The sequence below is a fragment of the Talpa europaea genome (genome assembly GCF_964194135.1).
Source record: "Talpa europaea genome assembly, chromosome: 1".
Lineage (NCBI taxonomy): Eukaryota > Metazoa > Chordata > Mammalia > Eulipotyphla > Talpidae > Talpa > Talpa europaea.
The window spans coordinates 93,644,251-93,652,950 of NC_140073.1; positions in this window are offsets into that span (position 1 = coordinate 93,644,251).

Sequence of the window (8,700 nt, forward strand, 5' to 3'; positions counted from 1 at the left end):
TCTGAAATTTTCATATTAAAGATCTTTACAAATTTATCTAATTAGTATCTTTTTAGCAGGATTTCAGGAGGGAAAGAACGTTAATACACTATCTAAATCTACTTAAAGCTAATTATAGGGCCTCCCTGGTGGTGCAGCAGTTGAGCGCTGGGTTGAGAAGCTGCCCGCAGCCTCTGCAGCGCCGGTTCGATCCCCGGCTGCTCCCCGGCCACAAGAGGAGGGTCCCACATGGCATGCAGACCTCTCCTGCCGCCCACTGCTCCCCTCAGCAGGTGTACTTCGGTCCTTCTGCCTGCTCTGCTCTCCCCTCTGGCTCTGGTGAATTCTCTCACCCTCCCGCGCTTCTGACTATACCCAGTGCTTATATAAATAAATAAATAAATAAATCTTTAAAAAAAAAAAAAAACTCTCAGAAAGCAAACTAAAAAAAGATAAAGAATTGTAAAAGCCTGGAGAACAGAGAGTAAGACAAAAAGTTCCAACATCTAATAAACAGTAATGTGAATGCAAGAGAGCATTTGGGAAACAAAGAGGAAGAAATCAGCAGCAAAGCAATCAAGAGAAATTATCGATCCTCAAGGGCATAGATGTCCAGATTCTAAAGAACATGCTCTCCAAACCAAAGACGGGAAGTCTCCAAAAAAAAACAATGCTGTGAGATTTCAGAACATCAAGAACAACGAGTAACTTAAACAAAATTCTGTAAATTGAACAAAATTCTGGAGTTGGAGAGGGAAACTCCAGAATCAAAATATCATCAGATTTCTCAACAGCACTAGAAGTTATAATGTAGCAAAAGAAGCAAAGTCACTAGAATTATGAGGAAGAGTGTGTCTAAGTGAGAAGTCTATAAAATTATCAATAGAGTATATCAGCCAGGATCTTGGCAGGAAAGAAATGGTGCACTCTGGGAGGGAAATGGAGAAAGTTTAAGAGAGGCTGGCTATGAAGGTTTGGGCACACCACCATCACCAACCTAGGCAGGAAGGGAGGAGCTAGTGAGGAACACACAGCGGTTGGTTGCACACAGAGAGACACAGACAAGGGCCACATCCTTTAATACAGGGGACAACAACTCAATCTTGCAGGAATGAGGACAAGAAATATATTCCCCAAACTCACCCTCATGCCTCCCTCCAGTTTCCTTTCCAAGCTCCATAGGCCCAATACTCCTAAAGGTCAGATGGCAATTGATCCCCAAAATACTGTCTATAAACCTCATCATCCTGGGGGATTGAGTAGGGTGGTGAGGATAGAGTAAGTTGTATAGACTAAATTTGTTAAAATGTGTAAAACCTTTAAAGTAATTCCCTCATCTTTTAAACCCTTGATATATCATAGCTATCAGTTTGGTTGATGTTAGATTCGACATTATTATTGTGATTAATGGGGAACAACTAACATTCACATGAAATCAAACTTGACAAACTTTAAAATTATTTTATAAAACCCAATCCACTTCCCTGTTAAGATTCTTTCACACACACACACACACACACACACATAATGTATTGTAAGATTTTATGAGTGCAGAGAGCAATTTTCCACTGACTCTCAGGGACTTTTCAAATTCTCTCCAGATTTATTAGTGACACGTCATTTGGAATAAATTTTTATTGGACTTACTGGTAGTGATGTGTAATTCAGAAGTAGTGAGACTGGGCGAGATAACTATGAAAAGCTGATTCAACTCCACCATTTTCCAGGAAAATGTTACAGCCTTAATAGTATCTTGCCATGAAATAATTTAATCAGATTACTATAGTGCTGTGTTTTGCAAAATAAATATCATAATCCCCAGGGGTGATAAATAGGATGGGGCAAGAGATTGGGGTGGGTGGGGCACATCACAATAAAATAGAATTGGATCAACCTTTGTTTTCTTCCCAGTACCACACTTTCTCTCTCTTAGAAATTATTGTTTTAGTGATGAGTATGCCTCTCAAACTGGAGGTGCTCTTTTTCAAGCCACACCCATGAATTCAGTGGAGTAATTGCTGTGCTGGTGGCTGGGTTTTTGCCAAAACAAGGTTGTTTTCATAGAGTATGTTTGTTCATTCACTCAAAAAACCTTACTATGTGTCCATGTTATGTTCTGAATTCATTTTTGATTCAGAAAATATTGCTGTAAGAATGAATACTTCTTAAGAAATACTTTCCCTTAAGAAAGTTTGAGAAAAATTCATTCCACCTGGGGAAGATAAAGGAAGGTTTCATGAGGAGAAGGGAGCCAAATTTTGAATAACATTTTTCTTTCTCATGGAGGGAGAGAAAACAAAGATTAAGTGGTATGTTTAGAAATAGCAAATAGTAACACCCAATGAAAAAGGACAGAGGTTTTGTGAAAAGCAGTGTACAGGCCTCCAGCACTGAAACTGGATGGATCCAATGGCACAGCAAAAATGAAACAAGGAGATATGCCTTTGTGATACTTGAAATCCCTTTCACGATCATAAGGTAGATTTATGAGTGACTTTCATTTCCTTCTATCCAAGCCAAAATGGAGTAAAAGACCTGCAGTTCTGTCATATACAGACCTGAGGGAATCCACATTCTTAGAGGAAGGAGAGATTATCAAACCTTAGACCTGTTTCCACAACTATGAAGTGCACCAGAAAACACATCACATGCTTGTGTAGGAAAAGAAAGGGCATTGTGTCCACAATATTGTGTCCAAGACCTTTTGTAAAGAAACTTCGGTCAAGTCTGAGTTGTCATTCTTATCAATCCTTAAAACTGGGCCAGTTTTTTTTTTTTTTTTTAAATGGAGCTATTTTGTTTTTTGGGTTTTTTTTTTTAAGATTGATTGATTGATTGATTGATTGATTGATTGATTGATTTATACAAGCACTGGGTACAGTCAGAAGCGCGGGAGGGTGAGAGAATTCACCAGAGCCCGAGCAAGGAGCAGAGAGGGCAGAATGACGAAGTACACTGCTGAGGGGAGCAGCGGACGGCAGGAGAGGTCTGCATACCATGTGGGACTCTTGCCAGGAGGCCGGGGATTGAACCGGCTCTGCAGAGGCTGTGGGCAGCGTTGCAACCCAGCACTCAACCACTGCGCCACCAGGGAGGCCCAAAACTGGGCCAGTTTTAGAGATTCAACCTAGCTTAAAAATGAAGGTCCTGAGTTAGAAATACAAATGACCAATAAACATCTGAGAATATGTTCATCCTCATGGTTTTAGGATACATATAAATGCATGTGAGAAATATGGGAATATAAATCATTTCTAACATTTTGCATACTTTTTAGATTTCTTTTTATATTTGGCACTAGGAAAATTCCCCTTTTCAGACTCTCCTCCCCTAGATTGTTATTCAGTCTTTTGTTGTGTGCGTTCTGCAATTTAGTTCACCTAATGAATTTTTATATACAGTGATTATATTTTTCACTGTCATAATCACTCATTAGGTTTCTTTCATGTTATTCTATTTTTGTTTCATGATTACAGTCCATTCCTATCTTTTGTTCTATAAATTCGGTTTTCACAAATGGTAGATATTAAGGTTTGTTGCATCTCTTTCATGGTTGTAATTTTTCCATTAATGGCTGGTAATGTTTGTCTTTTAGTTCATCACTGTCCTTGAGATCCCCTGTTTGCCAGATTAGAGAATCTTGCTTCTGTTCAACAGAGCCTGCACTAATTATTGTTGAGAAAGATAGAATCGGATCCTTACCGGGATGCTACAGTAGGCTTGTCTTCTGGAAATGCCAGTTCCCCTTCCCTTCCAAGGATAAAAAGCCACCCAGGATACTGCCCTGCCTCTGGATAGTGTGCCAAGCCTCACTGTTTCAGTTCTGAGAGTTCTATTCTCTTCTTCTTGCTAAGACAGGCTTTTCCTGTTAACCAATCTGGATACATACTCAATTAGACTATTGCTGAAAGGGTCCTCTCAATTCCTAATACCATGCTATATAATCAGAGCAATAATCCTACTTTTAGTGGAAATACTTTGCTGCTTTCCTTCTATTTAACTAGTCACACCTGTTTCTCTTTAGAATTTTTTAACATTTCAACATTTCTGTTTGATGATGACATTTTTCCTGATTATTTTATCCTTCTATGAATATATTCTTTTTGAATTATTATTTTGTGGCAGGAATGGAATTTTTATATAGACCATATATAGAAATCTAAGGATCTGTTTCAAAGGAGAGACTTTAAGATCTAAGAGTAGACTATTAATAGGATGCTATTAAATCATAAATAAATAAATAGTTTTTAAATATGTATAACGTTTTTGTATATACTTGTTATTTATTTATTCTCTCAAGGCAAGGCACAACAAATCATTGTAACACATATTTTGCAACTGGATTAAAAATACATCTTGTAGCCCTCCCTGTTGGTGCAAGAGGTTGAGTCTCAGTACTATGAAGCTATCTACAGCCACTGCAACACGAGTTCTATCCCCAGCCAGGGAGCTAACCCACCTGGCGCAGCAGATCTCTCCTGTCTTGCCTACTGCTCCCGTCAGCAGTGTATTTCAGTCAACCTGCCTGTTCTGCTCCCAACTCTGTCTCTGGTGAATTCTCTCACTCCTAAAACCTCTGACCTTCACCCCAGTTCTTGTATGCATAAATAAAATAAATCTTTTTAAAAAAAAAGAATATCTCTTCCACAAAATAGAACAAATAATACCTAAATTTTTGGTACTACAAATGACCTTAAATAGCCAAAACAATCCTGAGAAAGAAAAGAAGACAATGGAAGCATCGTACCTTCCAATTTCAAACTGTACTACAAAGGGGTAGTTATCAAAATAGTATGGAATTGGAATAAAAACAGACAAACAGATTGGAAAAAAACAGACAAGTAGATTTGAGATTCCTGAAAAAAAAAACCACGCATATATGGAAAGTTATTACATTGTAAAGGATCCAAGGGCATATGATGAATAAAGGCAAGTATCTTCAATAAATGGTGGTGGGAAAACTGTTCAGTCAAAATAATGAAACTAGATCACTATCTAACACCATACATAAAAAATAATTTTAAACAGATCAAAGACTTGCAAGTAAGACCTGAAGCCATAAAATACAAAGCAGAAACATAGGAAGCATGCTTTGGAGACTCCACTCTAATAGCAAAGGAAACAAAAGCAGAAAGGGAACTGCCGTACAGCAAAAGAAACAACCACAAAAATGAAAACGCTGGGCCTCCCTGGTGGCGCAAGGGGTTAAGCACCACAATATGAAGCAATCCACAGCCTTTACAGCACGAGTTTGATCCCCAGCCAGGGAGTTACGCACATGGTGCAGCAGTGTATTGCCCGCTGCTCCCCTCAGCAGTGTATTTCAGTCAATCTGCCTGTTCTGCTCCCCACTCTGTCTCTAGTGTGTCCTCTCACCCCCTGCATCTCTGGCCTGTACCCCAATTCTTGTATGCATAAAATAATAAATCTTAAAAAAAAGAAAAGAAAAAGCAAGTTAGTAAATAGGAGACCATATTTGCATATCATATGTCAGACAAAGGGCTAATATCCAAATTTATAAAGAACTCACACAATTCAACAACAAAAAACAAATAACCCCATCCAAAAAATGGGCAGGAGATTTGAATAGACACTTCTGCAAAGAAGACATACAGATGGCCAGCATGTGAGCATGAAAACATGCTCAACATCACTCATTATTAGGGAAATGCAAATCAAAATCACAATGAGGTATGACCTCACACCAGTGAGAATGGCCTATATTAAAAAGAGTAGAAACAACAAATGTTGGGAGAGGTGTAAAGAAAAAGGAACTCTTGTACACTGTAAATAGGAATATAAATTGGTGAGGCCTCTATGGAAAAAGTCTGGAGATACTTCAAAAAAATTAAAAATATAACTGCCGGGCCTCCCCGGTGGTGCAGCGGTTGAGCGCTGGGTTGCAAAGCTGCCTGTGGCCTCTGCGGCGCAAGTTCGATCCCCGGCTGCTCCCCGGCCACTGGAGGAGGGTCCCACATGGCACGCAGACCTCTCCTGCCGCCCGCTGCTCCCCTCAGCAGTGTACTTCGGTCCTTCTGCCTGCTCTGCTCCCCGCTCTGGCTCTGGTGAATCCTCTCACCCTCCCGCGCTTCTGACTGTACCCAGTGCATGTATAAATGAAACAAACAAACAAACAAACAAATAAATAAATAAATAAATAAATAAATAAAAACATGCCTCTATTAAAAATATATATATATATAACTGCCATATGATCCAGCAACTCCACCTCCAGGTATTTATCTGAGCAATATTAAAACACTAATTGCAGGAGACATATGCATCCCATGCTCATTGCAACATTATTCACAATAACCAGGAAACAGAAACAACCTAAATGCCCATCAACGGATGACTAGATAAAGATGTGGTATATACTCAGTGGAATACTACTGAGTTATCTGGAAAGATGAAATCTTGCCTTTTGCAACAACAGGTATGCAACTTGAGGTGATTATGCTAAGCAAAGTAAGTCAGGAAAAGAAAGACAAGTACAGAATGGTTTCACTCGTATGTGGAATATAAAGAAAAAAGCAAATGAATGAACAAAAGTTCACAAAACACTAACAATAAAACTATACTCTAAAACTCTGTAAATAAAATGATGGTTACCTGAGAGGAAGGAGGAGGAATAAAATGATGGTTACCTGAGAGGAAGGCTGGGAGGAATGGTTAGAGGGGGCCAATTCATAGTAGGCAATGTCTCTACAATGTACTCCAGCTTCAAGGATAAAATTCAAATTCCTCAGTTATGCAAGAAGCCTTGGCCTCCCTCTGGCTCATCTGCCACCACTTCCCTATCTCCTACACTGTCCCTTACCCCCAGCTACACTGAAGAACTTAAGGTTTTCCAAAGGACTCGGCTGTTTGGTTTCTAAAGCACCATATGTATATTTCCCCTGTGCTTGGAACATTTTGGCCTTGGCAAGATTATCTCATCCAAATACCAATGTTGTTCAAAGATAATTCTCTGTTTAAAGAATTCAACTGGTAGTGAGTTTATCAAAATTAGCTGCCATGCTTTGTACCATGCAATAATATCTTCCTTTTCAAGGATGCTGTGGCTTCATTTTATGTGCTGCTTTCCTCTTGATCCACAGGCCATCAATCTCTCTGAGGCTTGGTTGTGCTACTGCAATGTATTAAGCAGGAATAAGACTTTCAGGAATCACCCGTCTTCCCTTTTTTGGGAGATAGCACTTTGGCTTTATTAATGATGTGTGAACAGGAATTAACAGAATTAGTTCTTCGTCTACATTCTGCTATTACCTTGCTAAGGCAAGATAGTTTAACTTCTGGATCACTGGAGTGCAACATGACAAAACAAAATAGCAAAATGAAGATAAGACCAGTCCAATGATATCATCAAACAGTCCAAGGAGGACTGGTGAACTGACTTTAAATGCAACCAGAACTATATATATTGATGACTACCAAAAGCCAGACATGATGCTAAGGGCTTTTATTGTCAACAACTCCTATGGTTCTCACAAGTCCTCAAAAAAGATGCTGCACTGTATCTCCTTTGGACACATGGAAGCAAAATTAAAAGGGAGCTGCCTTCACAAAAAAACAGACTTGCTGGGTGTTCAGTCAATGACTGAAAAGGAACCACTGTACATCTTTACCCAAAGATCAAGAGATTGAGGGAAGAGGGGGGGTTATTTATGCATGAAGGCAGGGCATTTGACTGGTGAAGTCTGCAAACCTTGAAAGGAGCTTTGTTCAGTGTATCTTCTCTCAGCTCCTCAGAGACACATCCTGGGCAGTATGTACTGTGGGCTGGACAGGGGCTGCCTGCTTCTCTCTCTCTCTCTTTTTTTTTTTAAGATTTATTTATGCATATAAGAACTGGGGTGTAAGCCAGAGGTAAGAGGGGTGAGAGGATTCACCAGAGAGAGTGGGAGCAGAACAGGCAGATCTACTGAAATACACTGCTGAGGGGAGCAGCGGGCGAGGCAGGAGAGGCCTTCTGTGCCATGTGGGTTGCTCCCTGGCCGGCTGGTGATTGAACTCATGCTGCAGTGACTGGTGATAGCTCGACTGCACTGTCTTTAACCCCTGCACCACCAGGGAAGCCCCCTACCTACTTCTCTTAAGCCACTTTCAAGGTGAGCTTGTAGGCAGCCCTCCCTTTTTCCCCTCTCTTCTTCCTTTTGTCCTCCCCTGGATTCCCACCCACACCCACTGCATCTTTTTCATATGAGAACCTCAATTCTCTTTTCTTCCACAAGAATTGAACGCCCCCTCAAAACCAGATCCCACATCCTTTGGCACTGTTTTATGTTTCCTTGATGGTGGGGAGAATAGGGTTTCCAAACATTGTCAAAGTTGAGGAAAAATATTTGAACTCTGAATGCAGTTTGCAGGGGTGGGGGGTGACACAAAATCCTCTACCCTAAGTAGGGCTAATCCATCAAAACAACACATTAAATTTTCATTTTCAAACAAGTTGAACATTCACAACCTCCTGTACTTGGAGCTTCATAATAATGCAAATTAATACAGAAGAGTGTCTGTTGTTAAGTATTTGACCTAAGTAAAGATTAATTTCCAATTCTTTCTTGAGAGTAAATTTTTAATGTAATATTTTATAACTGAGAACTGCAGGGAAATTTGGTAGTTTAGAGTCATGCAGAAAGGGCGTGGCCAGAGAATGTGAGCAAGAAAAGAACCAGGAAGGCTGTGTTGGTTTTGCTGTAGCCTTAAGCAAATAAGGTT